Here is a 23591-nt window from a genome sequence, read left to right as displayed (position 1 = left end):
ATATAACTTAGATTGACATCTAAAACCAATTTTTACTTCTTGCTGCTTCACATTCCGCGGGCCATGTGGCTCACAGCAAAAGGTGTGAAAACAAACAGTAATACATCCAAACTTGCTTATTGAATGGTAGAATAGAATAATCAGTACATGATATAGCCTGGACAAAAGACCAAATGCGCAATAAGATAACCTCTTTTGGGCGTGGAAGGCATAATAGCGGTTACGATAGAGTTGGCAGCCAAACCTCGTTTCTATCGTGAGGTAATTAGGCGCCCGTGTTCCATCTGTGGGCCAGATTCAGTTCCAAACATATGCTGCTCACTTTTGCAACTTCGAAAAATCAACCACCTCGGGTAATTGCACGAAATTCGTTGACAAACTCTTTGCTGTATTCTAATCATAGTGTACTCCTGTTTTCAGCTTGTCGGCTTCTTTGAGGAAGCTGGGATAAATTCGATCGTAGTGACGTTGGCGGACCTGCAGCAAAGTGCCGCCACTGCTGTCAGTATTACGTAAGTTAAGATTTTGATTCTACTACATCAATTAATGGTATTATCAAGTTGAATGCCGACAGTGCGATCGAAGAATAGTACCCGAGTTAACATTTAATTTCAATTCATTATGTCTAAACAAACTGTTGTTGTTTTTTCGGTAGAGCACGACTGTCGGGGGCGCCTGTCAACTTGAGCAGAAACACGATTCTCACACTGCGGGTCGTCCGTGAGCATGCGGGTGGAGTAGACTGTCAGGTGTTTGGGAGGTCAGACGTCTTTACTTATCACATACTGATAGACATGTACATTTATATTTCTTGTGTTATAATTTCCATTTAAAGACTGCTGGTAAACACAAAAATTTGACTATTCCCATTTTCCCACTTGTCCTCACTTGAAGTCAAATGTACTTACACAAATTCTTACAGGAACGCACGGGACAAGAACAACTGCTAGCCCTTCGAGCTCAATAAAGGAACATAAACTGATCTGCGTTTCGCTCTATTGTCTTTCTAGATCTTTTGCGTTGTTCAGTGCTCAGATATAGAAATAGACAATCAAGCAAGTGTGTACACCCATATAGCCACGGAAGTCAAACGGAAAAGTGCTTCAACATAGAATAGGGTCATTCCATTGACCCAAATTCAACCTTAACTTCTCAAAATCGTGTGTATACCCATATAGCCACGAACGTCAAACGGAAAAGTACTTCATTATAGAATTGGGTCATTCCATTGGATACAGCCTCTATAGCAACAAACTTGAACAGTTCTTGAAAAACAGGCCCAGCGACATGGTGCAGCATATCCAGGCACGGTATGATGATCGATTTTTGAACACAGACAACATCGTTTACAAAGGTGAAGGCTTTTCCACGTAGCAAGTCAGCTCCATCCAAGCACATACTTTTGTGTTGACTTTGGACAAAATACCAGAATGCCATAATGCACGTGCAAAGACTGGAGCAAGTTCAAGCTGCCATGTTTGTGCCATGTTCCTGGGTGGGGCTGGGAGAGCGGTACAGGGGCAATCCCATCTTTTCCTTGGATGAAAAGTACCTGGGACAGAGACAGCCAGGATGACAACGATCACGAAGATGCAAGTCATGTCGACTTCACACCAGTGGATGAAGTACAGGGAGGAAGAAGTAGAAAAATATCACACTTGCTGCTGTCATCCGAGAAATTAATAACCTTGTGAACTTACTGCATGGTGTAGAATACATCGAACTCTTCAAAAACAAACCTGAGGACATCTTGAAGGATGTGAGGGCACGCAAATGTATCTTTCATGTGATCATGACTCCCAAGAAAAGGGAAGCAGTCAGTTTGCAATTGCCTGATGTTCTACTAATGACTGGAAATGTTAGTTTTTGCTCTGCTGTACTATGTCTGTAACATGTAAAAGTGAATTGTACAAGAAGGTTGTAGCTAGTTTTTTTTTTTTACACGATGTGTATGTACTGAATGTTCCCGCTCCTATCGATGGACTGTGTGGTGACAGGTCCTCCGACTCCTCCCAAGAGCCAGCAAACAACTCGAGGAACCGCCCAGCACCACAAGCTACAGTCAAACCCAAGGGAACACTTTTAAGGGGACTATACCATGCTTTCCTGTAAAGTCAATAACATTCTCACAGACTACTTCATCTTTTGATGGCCAGCTGATGCCTGCTCTTTTCCGGGCATCTGACCACAGGGTCCTTCTGTACCCACCCCCTTTTATATTTTCTATAGATTCGTGTACGATAACTGTAGATGATATCGAACAGTACCATGAGTTCCACTAGTGTTCATGCTGTACTAGAGTCTGACGACATGTCAGACTCTGATAGTGACTCTGATACATATCATTATGTATCGGAAGAGTCAGACTCAGATGAGGACAGTTTTGACCCCATGTTCCAATATTTCTACTTGGATATAGAATGGTAGCATTGATTAAGTGTAAAAGTGAAGGACACCTATAGAATATTTGCAGTCTTTGGTTAAAGGTGCCAATCAAGAAATCGTCATCATTACAGCTCTGCATTAACACCTGAATTAAATCCCACATAACGGTGTTCTATGGGAACGAATGCCTTAATTCTCAGCTACTTGAAAAGTGTAGATATTGCTCACCTTGCAATACCATAGAACTTCTATGGTATTGCAAGGTGAGCAATATCTGATAGAACACATGCTGCAAAATCTAAGACAGCACGTGAATGCTTGGTTGCTAGGAAATAAAACGAGAGTAACCAGGACGATATGGGCATTAACATGGCGTCTTAATAGTAAATACTAATGACGTGTGTGATTTCTTTGCAGTTCAATCGTCGACATCATGAAAGATGGTCGCAGCATCGCCATCCTGCCCCGTCCGTGACACACAGTTCTCCCCCAGTTAGCGAGGACCCCTCCACTTCTGACAAACCAAGATATACCCAGCTTTACTGATATGTATCCTCTTTTCGGTTCACAATATGTTCTATGGTAGATAGTGGATTCCCCTGTTGGGGATGTTCAACTGAAACGCTTTGTTACTTCTGTTACATGTACATTCTTCTTTGTTTAATGAAAAGATGTTGCTTTTGACCAAACAAACCGGAATCTACTACACCAACAACCTATAGTATTGTTTTCGACAACTTGTACTTTAACAAACAGACCCATCACCAGTCTGAAACCAACAGATATTGTGAGTCCATTCACTGGACTCACCATATCGCGGTGTAAGAGCGTATTTCTACTAATCACCTTCCCAATGATGAACCACAAAGCCTCTTCCGCTGTTCCAAATCGGAGACTGCATTCCTACTCCAGAGATTGAAGCTCACATTCGCAGTGAATTCATCATTCTGAGTAGCCGAATACTGACAAAAACACGTTCGAGCTCTTAAAGAGTTTACACCTGTAGTAATTCACCATATACCTAACCAGAACTCAAAAAAGCTTTCAGCCTGGAAGAGGGAATAGCTTGAAAAATGTAATTCTCCAGAGAAGCCGACCATCATATCATTCTTCTGTACTGCCCATTTTCTTCATTTTCGGCATCAGCCACCATGCAACACAACCCCTGAAAGAACACCAGTCCACCATGGAGATGGTATATGGCAAGGTTGGAAGAGACTCCCTTCCAGAGTTCAAGTTGTGGAGGGTGGGAGAGGCGGCTGTTGTGCGGCTTGCCAGAACGGCTTGCGAGGCGCTGGGGCCGAGAGGAGACAGGAACAGTGGCTCCAGGGGGGACTGGATCGCTTGGCTTCCAGAAGGAAAGACTTCTACTATCATTTCCTTCAAGCCTAACAGGTTCAATAACTTGTTTCTTGGAGCTAAGACAGCATACTTCCATCACAGGGAGATTCATAATTTTTTCAGCAGTGGCGTCCTTACCAAGGACAATAAGCTGCTCCGGTCCATTGCGCTGTCCCCCTTCTTGCAGGTGTGAGAGCCTTGGGTATTTTCTACCATCAAATATCTGGGCCAATCTGGGACATGATTGAGAGTACCAAAGTTTATATCCTTGAAATATCCAAGTTCATCCAAACCCTGCACCAAAACCTGAGGGCATGGGTGGAGAATGCAAGCTCGACTCTCCAAGAGGATACAAGTGCCCTCTTCACCCCTATTCAAAACATCACTCTATCTTGCAAAAATGGGAAACTGAAAGCTTTTCTTACCGGGAAAGACGTTCTCGCCCTGCTGCCATCCGGTTTTAGATGGATAGATTGATAAAACCGGTTTTGGAAAGAGCTTGATTTATCAACCTTGGCCTCTCGTATGCAAGAAACTGGCCGGCAGTTTTTTGTTCCGCGGCGTCGAGAGCCCTATAGTTATTAGCATCTCTCCGGTTGTAGCTTTAATGGAGGACCAGGTCAAACACGGTAAAAACAATAAGGAGATTTTGGATGGGAAGGTGGAGCTCGTTTTCGGCAGCCCCGAGAGCTGGATTCGGAACAAGAAATGGAGGGACATGTTGGCGTCTCCCCGGTGTCGAGAAAACATCATCGGTATCGTTGTTGACAACGCTCACACAAGGTACAAATGGAATGTTTTCTACATATACACCATGTTATTCTGCTATCTCTAACAGTATGGTATCTTGATAATGCAGGAAATCTACCAGAGGGATATCCCGGCGGACAGAAGAAAGAAGGCAATTAGCACCTTCCAACACCAGACAGTGTTCCATCGAAATGAGGGATATGAGGAATGGTGCATCGCGACTGATATGGACTAGTGAGCATTTTTTAATCGACGGATGTAAAAGATTTTAGATCTGTTATTCACGTAGGGTATTGTCTATAGTTGTAAAATTACCATGTCAAGATAATGACCTTATTGTCGCCACTTCCTGCCACCCGTAAGACAGTTAATCAGCAGCCGATGCACGCGTTCGTCGAACAAACTGCACCTACAACGCTGTAGAACTGACCGTTATAGAAACAGCGCCATACCCCAGATGACCCGTTTGATGAACAATACCTGACTTTACCATCTGTTTATATGGCTTAACTACATGTCATTCTGTCTCCCTCTACCAATAACCCTCACTGGAAGTAGGTGGATGACCTTAACATTGGTAAACTTGTGGAACACTGCCCTACTTTTCATATGGACGACAAAAGAGCTGAGATCCTCAAGGAGATCTAGGAACATGTGACTTCTCTGTTGAAGGTATAATGAATTCGGAGATAACAAGTAGCCGTGCACGTAAACTAAAAGTTTTTAAAAGTTAAAAAGTAGTAGTACGGCAACGTTTCTTCAGATTCTAACAGCGTATCGGTCAGAATTTCCACAAGATTGTGTAGTATGCCCTTGAATAATAATAACTAAAAAAAGACCGTGGATGGAAGCTTATGATATTTGTTTTGTTAGAAGTTTATTTCCGGATCAGTTAACTAAGGAGCCAATGCCGAACTAATTGAGTAAAAGAGGCAAGGAAAAGGGCTGCAAATTTCATGCAATAATCATCTTATTTCAGATTGATGCGGCCTGATATATTTCAGATTGATGTAACTTTGTTCTGTGTTGTGTCGTGCCTGAAAATGCAGTGCTATTGCTAAGCAACGAAAGCCACTTTGTTATATATAACACTCAAGCGTATTTGTACTTTGTTGAAGAGAATATTTTGAAGTGTTAGGCTGTGAAAATTGAAAAGGGAGGATATAAAGCATTAAGCACTATGGTGTATATTTGGGGATTTTTCTATCAAATCATACTTTTGCGTAATTACCTTCGCCAAGAAGGTATTGCAGAGGGTAGCGTTTTTTTTTTGTGTGTGTGTTTTACAGCATAACTCGAGAAGGCTTGGATGGATTGTCTTGTTAAAAATTGCGTAAAAAAGTATTAAAATCATGGGTTAATACAAATTGATGAACGCCTCTGAACATGCTTTTATTCATATAATTCCCTTAAACAACTAGTTAAACCTTTCTTTGCGATGTTTCTTTCTTCAGAGCAATAGCAATTCACCTTACAATGTGTCGTAAGGGCCACAATCATCGAGTCTGGCTTCGACCCCGACACCTTTTACCGTGGTGAACACAGCAAACTCCGCCGGACCGACAGCCCATATTGACAGAGGGCCAATCTTCACAGCCAGACCGTGACAGAAAGTACAACAGAAAGTATCAACCTGAACTCTTAATATAATATCTGCTAGGCACACTTCAGGTTGTTATGAATCATAATTTGCAGACAACTAATAGAACGAAGTGAAAAGGACCCGGAGAAGAAGAAAAAGACAGACTTGCGACGAAGAGAGAGGGATTGATGAAACGCTATAATCTCACGGAAGAGGGGTTTCGGGCCAAATTTAGGAACAGCAAACCTGAGGTAGGGGAAAGTCCGGGTCAGTTCGAATAAGCAGGCTGATGAAAAGGAACCGGTGGCTTTTGAGGTGCCCACCCTGCTACTGAACGGCCTCCCGTGTCAAGATGACGAGCAAGAATAGCTACCTGGAGAGGTGGGTAACAATTTGACAAGATATGCATTTACCAAAAAAAGCCTTAATGTACAAGATGAAATGAAAATTCTATGTAATAAATTGCAGGCTTCAGTCCAGATGACAGTTCTCCAGCCAGCCACTAAGAGCAGTGTTGGCAGGACAGGGTCCAACACGTTTCCTCAGGAAACTCATGGACCTGTACTTCACACGTGAGGTCCTGGCAGCCTCTAGCCTAAGAGGTTTGGGGAAGCATGACGCACTTGATGAAGACATCATGACAGCAATTATCTGTGAGTTATTGTCTTTCTTTGATTTTTCAAGTGAATAACTATAAGTGATGTGATACATAAAGCAAGCTCAACTGAGTTTATTTTTCTTATACCAGTACAGTATTCAGTTTCTCACTGGTAAGCTACCGGGTACACCATTATGTGTTGAGCTTTGTCCGATTGTAAATGTGGCTCAAATATATTAGTAAGAATTAGATAATAAGAAACTCTAACAAAAAAAGGTACATCATTCTTTTTCCCTTCTCCAGCCGCAACCAGCCGTTTAGTAACATTGTTGATAGCAAGTGTTGTTTAAAGGGCTCCTTTTTCTTATCATAAATGAACTAAAATACAAAGGAATAAACTACTCTAGATTCACTTCTCTTGGCTTTCTCTTTGGCTTTCAAGTTCTTTAACATTCTTCCTGCTCAATTTGCAGATAGGAAAACACCTATATAAGGAGTAAGTTAGCCATAGCCATGGACCAACTGAGATTGAGGAAAGTTACACCCCTCGGCCTATAACTACAGTCAACCAGCTTTCTACAGTGAGCTCCGCTGCCCTTCAACTCTTTCCACAACCAACAGATAGTCTACAACCAGGATGTTGCGGCCATCATCAACCAGTGCGAACAAGAACGTGCAACTGTTTGGGTTACAAACAGATCATTGGAGGAACAGTTACATGCAGGGAAAGCTTTCAGTGGCACAGAAGTGAAGTTCACGGTACAATCTGAGATGGAGAAAATAATGGCATGCCGAGTCATTCCATTTGCCAAACAAGTGAGAACAATTGAAGACATCAGGTCTTTCTCCACCAAAGAGACAATTGCCTTTCTGCAGAAAGAAGCGCCCACATTGTACAACCTCGTCTGCAATCTAACAACACCACACCACAGAGAAACAGAACGATCAGAGTCAGTTGCTACAATAATGATGCCAACGCCAACCACGAAGTAGAAAAGCTGCTGGCCTGCAGACCAAAGTGGGGTTGATGCTGGTGGCCAGGACATTGACATCATGTTTTCAACCAGCACTCTCCTAAAAAAACAAAGAGCAAGACGGCAACTTTAGTGCTAATGCATGGCTATAATCAGTATTGACATGTAATGGTAATGGTAATGTAAAGAATCCATGGTTTAGAATTGTGATGATGTAGAAAGAAGACAGTGTATACACTCATATTGCTATTTACACTACCAATTCTAGCCGTAATGATTGAAGGAACTGATATCAGTGTAACATGAAATTGTCACATGATATGGTAGATAAAACAATGATCCATTCATAGTATTGTGTAATACAAAAATCATGCTGGCATGATAGATCTATATACAACTATTCCATTAAATCCCATTAGGCAATGACACAGTCAGGTGACCCACATGTGTTCACTGGAAGGCTGTACCCAGTGAGGTACGTGATAGCTAACACAACTGAACCAACAAAGAGTCCAGTATTCAGAACTGGAAGTCATGAGCTGAGGTTGGTGATGCTGCCACCCACAAGTCATCCCGACAACCACCTGGGGATCTACATCAATCTTGTGTCCGGAGGCGCGGTGGTGATCAATACAAGGTACATTTGAGCAACATTATTGATGCGTCGAAAAACAACAGCAACTCCACGAAAACACAATGTACAGAGCCAGAATGACAACCAAAGCGATCCTAGGAGCCCCAGCAAAACGAATTTGTAAACCTCTGGCCTAGATTCTCATTCCAACTATCCAAAAATGACAAAGAATGGACACTACACAGGAGTGTGCTCTCCCCTTTCAATATCTGTTTTGAACTCCTGAAGAAACTTATGGTGCCTTTCTATATCTGCTTGGCAGACACCTTGCTGATTTCTAAGTACTTTCTGAACAAATATTATGGCAGAACTAAGAGTGCAACGGTGGTACTTCCTTTACAGTGAGGTAAGACCAACACAGACGCCTTTGCTATTGCAATAATTATCTCCATGAAAAAAAAAATGTTTGCGTGTGTGTATGTTTGTGCATCCAGATGCTTAAAGCCAGCATAACTGAAGAATGTCTAGATGGAGTGTAATGATATTTGGTATATGAGTAGGTGTTGGGAGGAGAATGGTCAAGGTCGATATTGAGCCCCCTGCAATGGTGTAGTTGTCAAAATCTTCTAAGGGAATAAGTGAAGAAAGGAGCAACAGATTTTCATGTTATTTAAAATGATACCATGTTTATTTACCATGAGCTTAGACAGAGATGTACACAATGAATTGCAAATTAAGGGGGCAGGTTATAAACCCACTCTGTTCAATGGTACAACAGTTCAAAAAAGGGAAATGATTGACAAAAGTTATGCAAATAAAGACCTAATTTGCATAATTAATGAGAAAATACTGTGATTCCATATTGGCAGACAACTAGAATGTCATACTTGTGGCATGTGGAAGTTATGTGACAGTGAACATAGTTGAATTTAAAATATGCAAATGCTTACAGTTACACTGCCTAATTTGCACAAAATAGATTTCATGGAAATGTGAGGTCTCTAAACTCTTGTTTCTAATTGCAATACTTATTCCAATTGGTTTTATATATGTCTGTGCCACTATTACGACCGGCACATGTCAGGCAGATGGATTCATCGTGTTAGGTTAAGTCCTCTTTGTCGGCCTTTTCCTAATAAACATCACCAATGACATATGGTTTTAAGTGTTCGATTTCTCCCATTCTGTGAAAAGATGTTGTCTTTAAAATTCTGTCAGTCATGTTACTGATGACAATTTCACTATTATAGGTGTTAAGATTATTTTCATTATGTGATACTTTGTTCATTACATGTACCCTTTTCAAAGGATTATATCTTTTGTATTTAATAGTATGAAACATTCTGTGTAATGCCGTTTGTGTTCAAGCCAGCATAACTCCGGCAGCTATCGATAGATGTGAATGAAATTTATCAGGGTAGTGTATGTGCACACCTAAAGACATCCTGCCAATAGGTCAAGATCACACGATAGTCAGCAGCCTTGTCCCCACTCGACCCTCACACCTTAGTGTATTCGTGATAAAGATTAGTGAAGTGAAAATAAGTTCACACGGCTATTTGACACCACCATTCAGATTACTACTGTAACAGTGATGAATTTTGGCTACTCTAACTAGAATGTTGGCAAAAAAACTCAAGTTTCATCATTCTGTTAACCTGGAACAAGGGTCAAAGAACAGCTAGCCAGAAGAAGTACAACTTCGACCCCGGCGTGACGTAAGTTTGACGTCTGTTCGACGGGATGGTCTGATTATCTCTTTATAATGCACAACCAGTAGTTTTTTTCTGTTTCTTTCTTTGTTTCTTTCTTTGTTTCTTTGTTTGTTTCTTTGTTTGTTTCTTTGTTTGTTTCTTTCTTTGTTTCTTTCTTTCTTTTTTTCTTTCTTTATTGAAGACTAAGTACATAACTATCTCTCAGTAGTAAGTCTTTGTATACATATATTTGTATCATAGAGGAGAAAAATGATTTGTACAGTGCCCCCTCCCCCCAAAAGCCAGTAATAGTGCAAGGAAAGAAGGTGCAAGAAACGACTTTTATTAACCCCATATTTCTAAACATTGGTCTTGTAGATCGTTTTATATCAATATCACAATCCGCTTTTGCAACTTTGTGCTACAACACGGACAGACATAGGCGTCATTTTCACTTCACTGGATGCAAGTTTGACTGTAACTTGTAGGACTCACACCACCCCTAGTTACCATAGTAAATATGAATCCCCCCCTCCCCCCCTGCTCGATCCACCCCTCCTACCACCCCTGCCCCCCCTGTATCCCCTCCTGGATGGCCCCCCACCCCTCTCCTGCCTGTAGCCCTGGCCTGGGGTAAACCTGTAGAATGAAAAGAGGGGAAATGTGATTAGCATTGCAGTTGGTTATTTCAAATATATGTAGCTTATTTTAAAAGCTTTAGACATAAGTTGAGTATAAAAACAAATCACTACATAAGCTTACTTCTGGGGGCTGGGGCAGGCATATGCCTTGTGGCCATATCCAAGACAATTCCAGCATTGCAGTCTGTTGAAAGAAAAGAGGACAAATATTTTAGTTAGGTAGGGACGTGTACAGAAAAAAGTAAGGCTTACGGTATTCATGAAATATTGTATGGATATAAAAAGTATGTTATGACTTGTTTGTTTGTTTGAACCTTTGTTTATTCATGATAAGCTCAAATCGGCACGCAGGCTGCTTTTCATTGAGGTCACGAGGGAAGAGGTGAGGGTCAGATACAATATAACAGAGATACACAGTCATTTGAGTCCTAATAACTCTATCAACATATATCATTACATATTTATGGTACAAAAATATACAATTTCTAAAACATACAACATAAAGTAGGGCGAAAGCTGGTTCATGGTCCGTGTCTGTTCGTTTAGTTTATTTCCGTTACATTGAGTTTCCCCAAACTACAAAAAGTATCATCCTTGGAACAGAATTTTTGTCGTAAATACTGTACACAAGTGTATTAGTTACATAGTCCAGACTAAGAAAGTGACTCACTTCTGGCCCTGCTGGTGATCTGCCGGAGGTCTTTAGTGGAAGCATTTGTGAAAAAAAAAGAAAATTGTTCAGTTTTATAACGTTATGTGGTGTTGATACGCAGTTTTGATATGCAATTTGCTTCATTGCCAAATGCATCATCTTTTTATCACATAATTTGCATCTTACATTGTAAAGAAAAAGAAGATATCTACTAGTATTTTAGTTTGTCAAGACTAATATAATAAAGTGACTCACTCCTTCACATCAGTCATATGCTGATCATTGGCGAGCTGCCAAGCAGTCTTTCTGTAGTGAAAACATAAAAAAAAGAACATTCTTAAGTTTTTATTATAAGTAATGTGATGTTGCTACACAGAATGCACATATAATTTGCTCTCAAATACAAATCACTCCATCAAGCATGCAGAGCATAACTATATCGGGTAATACCTGTGTTTCGATATCAAAAAGTACATTAAATCTACTTACGGTTCTTTGCTGTCAATCAGCAGCTGCATTTTTGCAATCTTCTCTTTCAGTTCTTCAATTTCCTCTTCTTGATCTCTACAGATGAAAAATGTATACTGTATGAAAATGTGCATATAGAATTCAACATATCCTTACAAATGTATATATATTTATTTCATCATCTTTCTAGTTACCTAGCTCATTAGCTTAGACAAAAGTTATGCTACGAGTAAGAGAACACAAAAGAAAGAAGAAAAAAAAAACAGCAAAAATCATTTGACCTTGAATAAGGCTAGAGCAAACAATGAATTTTCAACAAACTTAGTCGAAGTCATATTACTCATACTATGTCTGTATGTGGGTGTGGGTGTGCAAAAATGTTCAAATCAATCAAAGTTTATTGCACAACAAATGTATCAGGTACAATTTATGGCAAGTTCGTAGGTATTAAAAAAAACAAGACATACATATCTTTGCTTAAATTATTAACAATGCTAATGAATTTTACAAAACTTAAGACTAAACACTACGGTATCCAATAAGAGTGATACATCAAAGGATTCAATTGAGGTTTGAAACTCCTTGAAAATTGTCTTAATGTCATTGAAATAATTACGAAAATTCATAACTTACGCGTACCCGTTGGCCATTGCAATGAGACAGTCAGACGTCGACGATGATCTGTGGGAGATGACACTGACAGTGCAGACGACGCGATGACAGACGATAACAAAACGCCCGCGAAATTCCAAAATCAAAACTTATTGGTTAAAGGTCACGTGATGTAGACGCATCCATTATTCTTATCGAAAATAGTAGAGAAATTTATTAGATATGGGAGTTAATGCACGGCATTTATAAAAGTGTGACCATAATCTAAGAGAATTGATGCACTTAATCGATCGTAGGAAAAGATAATATGTTAAAAAATACGACAGTTTTAGGTGTGGTTTTGTGTTTTTTATTATGTACTATCCACTTTACACGCTGCAGTTGGATTGATCCATTACGCTATGGACCTTTGACCCCGGAAGTAAAGCTTCGTTGTTGTTGAATAGTTCATTTTACGTTGTCGGGGCCATATGATAATAAAAAAGATGATACTCATTAAATAAAAGGTAAAAAATGGACTAAAAATTCAAAATGATATATTTACAATTATAAGTGAAGGTACTTCATTGCCCTACATGATTAAAAGCTGGAGTTGGGTCGGCCAATGTATGTAACTTTTTCCTACTCCCCTCTTGGAATAATGAGTTGTTCTGAGTATGACGTAGCACAAATGGTCGCTCTCATTCATGTGCAGGTTAACATATCATCATTAGTCGAGGAAAACGGTGTTTCATTGCCGAATAAAGGTCTTTCTTCTGGTGACATGTATTTAGTATTCACCACATATACAATATCAGAATAAAAATGATTACCTAGAAAGAAAGACCTAGCTACGACATGGTAGTCCTCTACGATCACATCCCCATCGTGTCAGGCAATGGTTTGGCCAAGATCGAAACTCTTGTGGAATCTTGGAATCATAGAACTTCAGACGGCACAGTTGAGGACTTTCTGCTGTTCACAGCAGAAGTTTCCAATTCCCTCTTGCGACATCAACTAATCATTGGCTTCATTTCTTCGTCAAACCTTTCATTCGCCTCCTCGGTTTGATTCCTCTATTCAGAGGCACCTCACAGTTGTTCGGGAAATTATTGTAGAGGTAAGTGATGAAGTACGTTTTCCCAGCTCAAAAATGTCCGCTCAGTCTCAGAGTTTTCTCCATTTAAGATTAATGATCGAATATTTATTTAAGAACATGCGTTAATGGGTAATATTTTAATGATTCATTTCAACCCCCGGCTCAACGAAATGTTTGTCAAACTACTCAAAAAGGACAAAAGTCGAGTTGTTCATAATGTTCGGCATCAACGACTTTGTTCTTCTACTTACGTTTAGAACAGCCATTCGAGAGAAGTTCGAGCAAAATGGACTGGGTTCGGAAGTTCGGGAAAATGAACTGGCTTCGATATTCGAAATTTCGATCAAAGTATGCTATGTAACATCCTGTGATACAACTTACTTATGTTACAATAAACGAGTTTCGTGTCCGTGTAAAACTTACGCGAGAAAAAAACAACTGCGTGTGATTATGGCATACATGTATATGGCGTTGTCACTGACTATTTCGATGGCATCCTTAACTTCAATGGCATGTAATTTCTGTAATAAACTGAAATCCATTCCAATATGGACTCAAACTCCATAATTGTATAGTGATTTTTTATGTAACTGTTGTACCAGTATGCCCAGACATGCTTCTGTGCTGTCATTATTAGTTTCTTTTTCGTAGTTGACAATGTACATACATGTCATAGGCTATAGTTGTGGCAACACTAGACTGGACTATTTGTTACACTCTTAGCAGCCATGAAGCTGAATTGCTAGACACATTACATTATCATACATTACATTTCAACATAGCATAAAACAAATCGGCTTAGCTTAAAATCATCCGCAATGATTCCTCAAAAGAGTACATATTAAAATAAATTCACATGGTAAAATTGAAGACTAAGTACATAACTATCTCTCAGTAGTAAGTCTTTGTATACAAGCAGTATAATACTACTTATGGACCGAGTGGATGAGGGGGACCAAGTTAGAGGATCAATGTAGACCTGTTGAGACACCACTGTGTTCAGACGCCCCTTTGTTCTGACCCCCTTATCTATATTTTGACCCCCCTGTGTTCCGAAACCCTTATGTCCAGACACCCCTTTGTTTAGACACACATATATTCAGACATGCATATGTTCTGACAACCCTATGTTCCGATTTTCAAATATTTTCTCTGCCAGCGGTCGACCCCCCCCCCCCCCCAAAAGGTTAGGGTCGGCAGGTTTTGCTTGGGTCGGTCGGGTAACCTGACACACGACATATGTGGCAGCTGGCCTAAAGCTGGGTTATGATTACAGCCTGATCATGTCATCCTCGTCCACCAGGACCTTTCCGCTCTACGTTACATCGCTCGCGGAAAAGGCCCTGGTAACACGGGGTGGCATCCATGGTTATTGCAGGTCGAGCCTCCAAAACAGCTTCAGCCAATCAGAGGGGTTAAAACCCATTTGCTTCCACTCATCGGAAGCAAACGCGCAAAGAACGCTGGGAAGCTATCAACCAATCAGGTTACGTGTTACGGCTAGCTCATTAATTATTCATGAGCTACAACTGACGTGTGTGCCAAATAAGGGCTAGCTCATTAACTATTCATGAGGTACAACTGCCGTTTGTGGCAAATAAGGGTTAGCTCATTAATTATTCATGAGCAAGTCTCGTCGACCTGCAATAACCATGGATGCCACCCTGTGTTACCAGGGCCTTTTCCGCGAGCGATGTAACGTAGAGCGGAAAGGTCCTGGTGGACGAGGATGGATCATGTCTATCGTCCTCGTTCCAATGACGGAGTCGTTAGACAGGGTCACCATTAGGATAATTATGTTGATGAAAAAACACTGACACTGTTTCGTGTTTACTACACGAATCTCAAGTCGATGAAGTAGCAAAATTTCGGGTTTAAGGCACGTGGTATCCCGACAGGGCACTGTGAACAGGAATTTTAATGGTTACCATAGTAGATATGAATCCCCCCTCCCCCCCTGCTCGATCCACCTCTCCTACCACCCCTGCCCCCCCCCCCCCCCTGTATCCCCTCCTGGATGCCCCCCCCCTTCTCCTGTCTGTAGCCCTGGCCTGGGGTAAACCTGTAGAATGAAAAGAGGGGAAATGTGATTAGCATTGCAGTTGGTTATTTCAAATACATGTAGCTTATTTCAAAAGCTTTACACATAAGTTGAATATAAAAACAAATCACTACATAAGCTTACTTCTGGGGGCTGGGGCAGACCTGTGCCTTGTGACCAAAGCCCTTGCAGTTCCAGCATTGTAGTCTGTTGAAAGAAAAGAGGACAAATATTTTAGATAGGTAGTGACGTGTACAGAAGAAAGTAAGGCTTACAGTATTCATGTAATATCGTATGGATATAAAAAGTATGTTATAACTTACATTGAGTTTCCCCAAACTACAAAAAGTATCATCCTTGGAACAGAATTGTCGTCGTTAACACTGTACACAAGTGTATTAGTTATATAGTCCAGACTAAGAAAGTGACTCACTTCTTGTGGCCCTGCGGCTGCTGGTGATCTGCTGGAGGTATTTTGTGAGAAAAAAAAGGACATTGTTAAGTTTATAACGTTATGTGGCGTTGATACGCAGTTTTAATAGGCAATTTCCTCCATTGCCAAATGCATCATCTTCAAAATGTAAACTTGTTCCTGTGACACAATACAGTACATACAGTAAGTACTGGGGTAGTGGGTTACGTGTATGAGTAGAATATTGCAAAATTTGAAAATGTACCAATTTTTTTTTGCCAGCCTTGTTTTTTTCACCCTATTTCATTTAATTTGGAGTCTGCGAAGGATGTCATTCATAAAATTTACTTTCTGATGCAGAATGATACATGTTGATGATGTAACTGAAATACAACAAGCTATGATATATGGGGTCTAAAAGTTATGACATCTCTGTGATAAGTTACCTTCTGATGGATGTGGGCATGTGCTGCTGAGCCATGTTGGGTTGGTGCTGGCCATGAGACTTCACATAATTCAATTGGTAATGAAGGCTTCTGCCTTCATGGTCTTTACTGGTGGCTTCTTCTGGCCTTTGTTACCATGCCTTCGTTCCGGACCACACTCCTGCAGTTTCTGCTGCCTGGCCTTGTAGAATTTCCAGTTTGATATGCCCTGAAGTTTGCGCCAGCACTGTGCACACACCTGCATGGATCATGAAATTCAGCATGTACATGTATTGTCATTTTAATATGTGAAGTGACATGAAAATTGGAAAGGCTGTTTGTACTAAACATCAACATTCTGTCCAGGGATACTGGAGACCGCCCTACTAAGAATATCAAGCAAAAGTCAGATTTCAGTGACCAAGATTGACACATTTATGGTCTTAACCATAGTAGTCTACATGAATGGCAGTAGCAATGCTCTCTGACTGCTACATCCACTGTATGCATCCATGGAGCCTGTGATGGAGGCTACATTGTAAAAGTATTCCCTATATTCAGATCATCGGTTGGCAAAATATTCCTGACTATGCCAATACATAGTTTTACATGATATTTTACAAGGTAACGTGATGGGTACCGGTACTTTTATTAATTGTAATACGAGTAAGATACTGACCTTCTCCCCAAGAAGCACGTGCTCAATACCCTTCTTTCCTGGCCTTACATGAAGCTGTGCAGATATCCACTCCACACGCTTGCCGTTGGGAATTCTCTTGTAAGCCTTATGTGCCTCCTCCAAACTTCTTGGAGAAAAGTTGTAGGCACAGCGCTGGGAACAGCGTGAATCGAGCAGCAGCTTCACACCAAGGTGATCATCTTCACATGGAATGTACAGAGGAAATATGTCTGCTGACATGTTGAAAGTCATGAGCTAAATGAAATGTTATCTTTTCTAGCATCATAAAGTTATGAGCCCCAATTTTTATGACTAGGCACAGGTTGAGATCTATACTCCTGTAGACAGTTACCCTCCCCAATCTTTCATGGGGGAAAATAATATCTAAAGCCAGCGTCACAATTCATGCGAGCATCGGCCGATTTGGTAGATCGCCCGAAGCTCGCCGAATTTCAAAATCGCCCGAGCGTCGACCGTATGGAAACCTGTCCCGTCACAAATTGAACAGAGCTCGGGCGACGTCAATGGAACAATAATAATCAGAAATCCCACATAAGACGGTACCATCTGGTAACAAGCTCAATTTGGACCAACTTTACTTTCTGACTTAGTTACCTGTAGGGCATAAGTGAAGTTGGTGGGCCCACTGAAATAATAACATAAACAGGAATTTTGTGATAGACCAATCCAAATCCCCCAAATCGTCGCCGAGGCCTCGTTGAAATTAAGCACAGCTTCCAGTGCCCCGTGAACGTCGGCCGAGCTCCGAAAATTTGCCCGAAGCCCGTGGAATCGCCCGGACGTCGATCGTACTTCAGCTGAAAATCTCCATTTGGAGCTCGCCGACAAGTCGGCCGAGCTAAATTGTTGATTTGTGACGGGGACTTCATTAGCTCTTAAACTCATGCCGTTCATTCCTTATATATATTTCCTACCAGAAAATTGTCAGGTTTTGGTGAACGCAATTTCAATAAAACTTTATGCTTACCTGTCTGCTCACCCTTGTGAATGTCATGCCCATCTGTGCCAGTGTCCTGCACATCCTGGTCATCTTCTTCAAAAGAGTGGATATTAGATAACCCACTGATGTCTCCTACAGGACAAAAGCAGATTTAGATTCTCAAAAACTGAAATAATGGTACTGTTTACAAGCTGTAAAGACATGCCATTTGAGGGTGAAAGTTTAAGTAAGACAAATGTAATACATGTAGATGACAATGTATGCTTACCTTCTAAGGATGGGAAAGACAACCCGCTGATGTCTCCTGTAAGACAGCAGAATAACAAGATAGCAAGATTACACTTTTGTATTCTAAGATCTTAATCATTTTCTTGATGATTATTGCATTGTCAAGTTTAGCATAGTATAATCTCACCTTAATTATAGACAATGATCAAATTGGGGCTTTTGTGTTGCCCCATTTTGCCAGGTACGCTCAAACATGAGACCTTTTTCACATTCATCACAATCTGCATGGTGTGAGGATTTGACATTGTAAGGATTTGGCTTTTCACTTCTCTGAAAAGGTAAAATTGCAGAAGGATAAGCTGAGGCTGGTTTGTCAATGTAATATTTGACATTGCAAGTCTTTAGACAACAAATTTCAACATGTGTCAAAGGTTTGTGGAAAACAATTTTAATGTAGACAAGCAAGCAATTTTTTTGCTAGTTATAATCTGTCTTGTCCTACATCATACATTCATCATTAGCAATGAGTTAAACTTGAGAAGACCGAGGCTTCTGGTGAATGCACAAGATTCCCTGGTTACTAGAAAGGGAGTGGGTGGGTGGGTGGCTGGGTGGGCGTTTAAACTACTGTCTGGATTGTCAAACACATTCCCAACTAAAACCTACATACACCTATGTGTAGACTGGGTAGACATACCTATATGTAGACTGTGCCTGTAAACCACATATACCTATATGTAAACCACATATACCTATATGTAGACTGCATATGGTGTATGTAAAGTACATACCTATATGTAGATTGTACTTGATGTACATAGACTACATACACTGTACACCTATATGTAGTTTACAATCAATGTATATTGCATTAGGTGTGAAGCCTATTATTGATCATGAAAGAAAGTTGCAATCAAGCTAGTCAGTTACAGACAACTTTCATGATCTTGACCTTGATAGAATACTGGGCAACACACCTCAGTTGGAGTCATCGGTCGGTCGACGTGCCATTGTAGGATATATGACCTTTGTTTACCTAAGGTTTGCCAGTTGAATAAGGCCTTGGGGGACAGAAGCGGAAAATTCGCCTCAGCCTGAGCTTTCACAGTTGTGGCGGCTAAGCTCACAGGACTGAACAGTGTTCAAACATCTAGTGCATTTGAAGACGGCCTCAAACACACAGCTGGAAGTTGGCTTGTCGAACACTGCATCTTCACCTTTTCTGGGTCTCGAGCTCCCCCCCCCCCCCTTCTTAGGGCGTCCGCCTTTGTGAATGACATCAGCCCTTGCACATACAGAACAGTCTGATAGGCATTGATTTGGCCAATCACAGCACTTGGCTCTTCCTCCAGCATATTTGCTGTTAGATAACTTCTTCCTACATTTCTCGCAGAAATAAGGGGGGTGCCTGTGTGATTGGTCAGTGCTGACATCCAAACCAAAGGTCTCCTTAATACTGTCCTTATAATCGATACAAAGCAAAGTAGAAATGTTCCGCTGCTTAGCCGATCCGTTCTGCAGCTTGAGCCCACACAGTCCGCATAGTTTCCGAAGATTTTCGATGTGCGTAGATAGACTCAGCTGTGACATACCTCACTTCCGGGTTCATGTGGGGCGACGCCCCCTACCACACCCCCGAAGAAATCGGTAAATTTGTCGGTTCCACGGGAGTTGCGACGATAATCAAGTATATATAAATAAGCACCAGTCTATCGATAACGAGAAAAAAGTAGCGTAGTGTTCCGGAAAATCCTTTGAGCGCCGTGAATGGAGATAATCCGCGGTGCCCGTGACCCTTTGTCTGCGACTGACGCCGGCCGATACAGCTCTGAACGTACCCAGTATCGTCCGATATGACAACAATTCTAATTAATAGTCAAGTCTTCTAATATTCTACCATATAATGAAAGAATATAGTGCTGGAGTCATGTACAACACAAGAAAGAAGAGAGTCAGAGGTATTTTCCAGTCTAATTTTGCGTTTTTATTTACGTGTTCAATGATCGGGACAAGCGCGGGATTAGCCGCCATCTTTGTGTCGGCAAGGCCGGCCACGCCCAGCAACCGAATTCTCGCGAAATCTCGTAAGATCTCGCCCAAAACTAAGTTCGCGAGACTAAGCCTTATATGAAACAGACGTGTCTTGTTAATCGTCCATATAGTTCCGTAGCACAGCCGAATGTTCGAATCTTGTAACTGAGAAATTCGACTTAATGGAAAAGAGTTCTGTTTTACAACCGCTTCACATACTTTAGCCGTCCTCTTCTTCTTGATGTAAGTAAATATAGTCTCCAAGCATACCTACGGGTTGGCAAAGACCGTGTCCAACTGGCAGAAGGAGTTTTTATAGCCAACCCAAGTCTCATAGCCAACCCAAGCTATGAGACTTGGGTTGGCTATAAAAACTCCTTCTGCCAGTTTGATACGGTCTTTGCCAACCCGTAGGTCTGCTTGGAGACTAAGTAAATACGAAAACGGAAAAAAACGGCCTTTTGAAAGACGTGCACTTCGACAAACACTGACAAATTCAATCCGCCTCTTCATCCACTTCTTCCTCTTCAAATCGACGTAGTAACAGTAGAGAAGTCGTCCGAAAATGCCTTTTTTTCAAATAAAAAAGACTAAAAAACGGGAGGTCTTAATTAACACACACGTCTTCACCGTACCTCCGAACTTTCTTTGTGGCTTAAAGAACCTATGTACGTACAGGTGTACACTTCAGTAACAGGTTTAAAGAGGTGTAATACTCTAAATGATACCCTTGTTCATTCCAACAAGTCAATTAAAATCAACACCAAATCTTGTCCTGTGGGCTGCTACAGTCCGTCTTCTTTGTTTGACCTCTGTAAGCCACTTGCCAGCGTTGGCGGTGCTTGCACATCATGTGGTTCCTCACCTGCCTCACACCTTCTCACCATTTCCCAGGAGGGATGACTGACCAAGTGACTGGGATATTTCATGCGAAACTCCTTTCCAGTGCCAAATGCAACCCAAATATCTATCCTGCCTAGTTGTTGTACTGTTGATATTGTCAGGACAACATCAGAATCCAGCAGTTTAATGTTAAGGAAATCAAATAGTTCAGTTTTGTTGTCACTTGAGCGGAGGAACTACTGCCAGGTCTTTGGTATTGGACTTAACTCTTCCACGCGTCTCCGTTGACTATGACCCCCAGGATGTTTTTCTTTGGTCTGTGACTTCAGGCTGTTGTCAATATACTGGTCCCAGCCAATATCCACACGACGGGCCTGCTCGTGTTCCCTTTGAAATTACGGAAGAAATACATCTGCCGCATACTCTCCAAACGTCTTGCACACTCCACGGCTTAGCATGTTGACGAGAACAGATGATTGCCATACATGTACTAGTATTTCCATCCGCCGCCTCTACGATCCGCCGGACGCTCAGACCTTTCCTTGGTCCCTGTAGGTTCGACTTCGTCTTTCCCATGATGGTGGGATTAGCGCTATGGGTCGATGGTCTGTCCGTGTACTGTTTCCCGGTCCAGGATTTCTGTGCCAACAGCAACAATCCTTGCTCCATGCAAGTGATGATGGTCTTTTCCATGCTTCATCTGTACTGGTCTAACGTCCTGTGGCAAGGATTACTGGCTGCTGGATGGTTCTGGCTCTTGTGTTGTTTGGAGTCTGGTTGGAGGAAATCTCGATTTGTGGTGTCAGCTGCTCAAGTTCTCTGGTGTAGGTGAAAAAATATTGGAGATCATCTTCATGTCGAAGTCCTTGGTCAGCCAAAATCTCCAATTCAGCGCAGTGCGTGCGTGAAGATGGTCCGAAGACGACTGCGTTGGGTGATTTTCCTGTCGTTGCGCTTACTGACGTGTTTATGGCGTAAGTGACATGTTCAAGTCCTTCAGCCCAACCCTTGTCAGGATGTTATCAAGCCACTTTCCAAGCTTCAGCTGTAGGTCTCCATTGGCCCGCTCGATACATCCCTGAGGCTGCGGGTGACGCGGTCATCCGTGAATGAGGACCGAGCCTGGCCACTTCTCAGTAAGCACATTGATAACCCCAGCGACGAATTTCCTTCCATTGTCCGATTGTAGTATGTGGGGTGAACCAAACAAGCAGAATGTCTGGACAAGCTTCTCAGCTACCCCGGAAGAGCGTTTAGAAGTCAGGGGATGGGTCCAGCTGAACCTGGTGAAGTGGTCCCGCATGTGGAGAATCCACTTGTGGTCCTCGTCTGGCCTGCTGGTCATGTCGATCAGGTCCATGCGTGTCATGAAGCAAAGTGAGATGATGGGTCTCCCTGCTGCAGCTGCAGGTTTCTTTTGTGGAACACTTGTGGAGCACTGTTGGCAGGTGCGAAGGTACAGCTGAACAAGGTCATAACGAAGCCGCGGCGTAGTTGTTCTTGATCTCTTTCCAGGTCTTGTCACGACGAGAATGACCGACTCTGGGGTGGCAGCTGCAAAATACATAAAACACTAGATTAGTCATCTGCCATTTGTAAGAACTGTTATGTAAGTCAGGACATATTGAACTTGAAAGGTAACATTGCATGTTTGCCAAATCTTACTAGTCAGTACGTACTAGTTGTAAACACCAAATCTTAAACTGTATATTGTAGCATCTAGAACCTGTGTTATCGAAAACCTGTACCTGTAATATTGTTTAGAATTGTTTATCTTCTTGTTGATCAACCGACTTGAAGATAGGGAATCCAGCAGAAGCACTGCCTTCATCTTTGGGTAAAAAACCTAAAGGTTTAGACAAAGGTTGATTTTGAGAATTCATAGGAAATGATGGCGTTTACATCATGGCTAATATGATAGGCATTTGCAGCAAAAGCGACAGGAGACGAACAAGAAGACTGACAGTACAATATTCACAGATGCTTAAATTTCCCTCAGGCCCCATTATAATACAATGTGTATAGTTATAAGAACAATGCAACACGGACACATTCAAGAAAATGCACACATCTCCTAGTTTGTTATCATATGTAACTCCCCCAATGCTGTCACTAACTTATGCATCCTGGATGAAGCCTCTATCTGCAAGTCCTTCCGTCTGCAACTTCGTCATATGCTGCATCCATTAAAGATAGATTGCAGGAGCCGGACTTGGTATACCGGGAATGATATGACTCTGACAGGTTCACGTTTGGAACAGTTCTGTTCGTTATACAAGGTTTTATATAGAAAGATAGATTGCTTAAAAAACACAAAATAAAACCTTGTATAACGGGCAGAACTGTTCCAAACGTGAACCTGTCTATATAGAACATGTTACGTTAGATACAGGCGGTTTTCAAACTGGTCGTAATTCGTTATAATGCTGCGTACTTGGTTTGTCGTGTCTCTTTACTGTCTCAACAAGTTTTGTTTGCTTCTGTTGCAATTGCAACATGCGGGTGTAGAGAAGCCAGTAATGAAATGATAATTACCCAGCCCAATATACCGAGGTTCATACGCATGATGTAGCTTTCCTTCTGGTAACACACTCGTTTGTCCAGGTACATAAGGACAGCGTT

General features: G+C 41.5%; 1 long non-coding RNA gene across 1 annotated transcript; it reads right to left on the bottom strand.

Annotated features, from left to right (window-relative positions):
• Positions 1–16331: 16331 nt before the first annotated feature.
• Positions 16332–18624, bottom strand: LOC136443840 (uncharacterized). The gene is made up of 4 exons (XR_010757204.1): positions 18136–18624; positions 17895–17999; positions 16907–17106; positions 16332–16486 (listed from the first exon to the last, which is right to left on the bottom strand). It is a non-coding gene; the product is annotated as an uncharacterized lncRNA (long non-coding RNA).
• Between the last annotated feature and the right edge of the window lie 4967 nt (positions 18625–23591).

This window comes from Branchiostoma lanceolatum, chromosome 10, assembly GCF_035083965.1.
Source record: "Branchiostoma lanceolatum isolate klBraLanc5 chromosome 10, klBraLanc5.hap2, whole genome shotgun sequence".
Taxonomy (NCBI): domain Eukaryota; kingdom Metazoa; phylum Chordata; class Leptocardii; order Amphioxiformes; family Branchiostomatidae; genus Branchiostoma; species Branchiostoma lanceolatum.
This window is presented reverse-complemented; position numbering and strand designations above follow the sequence as displayed.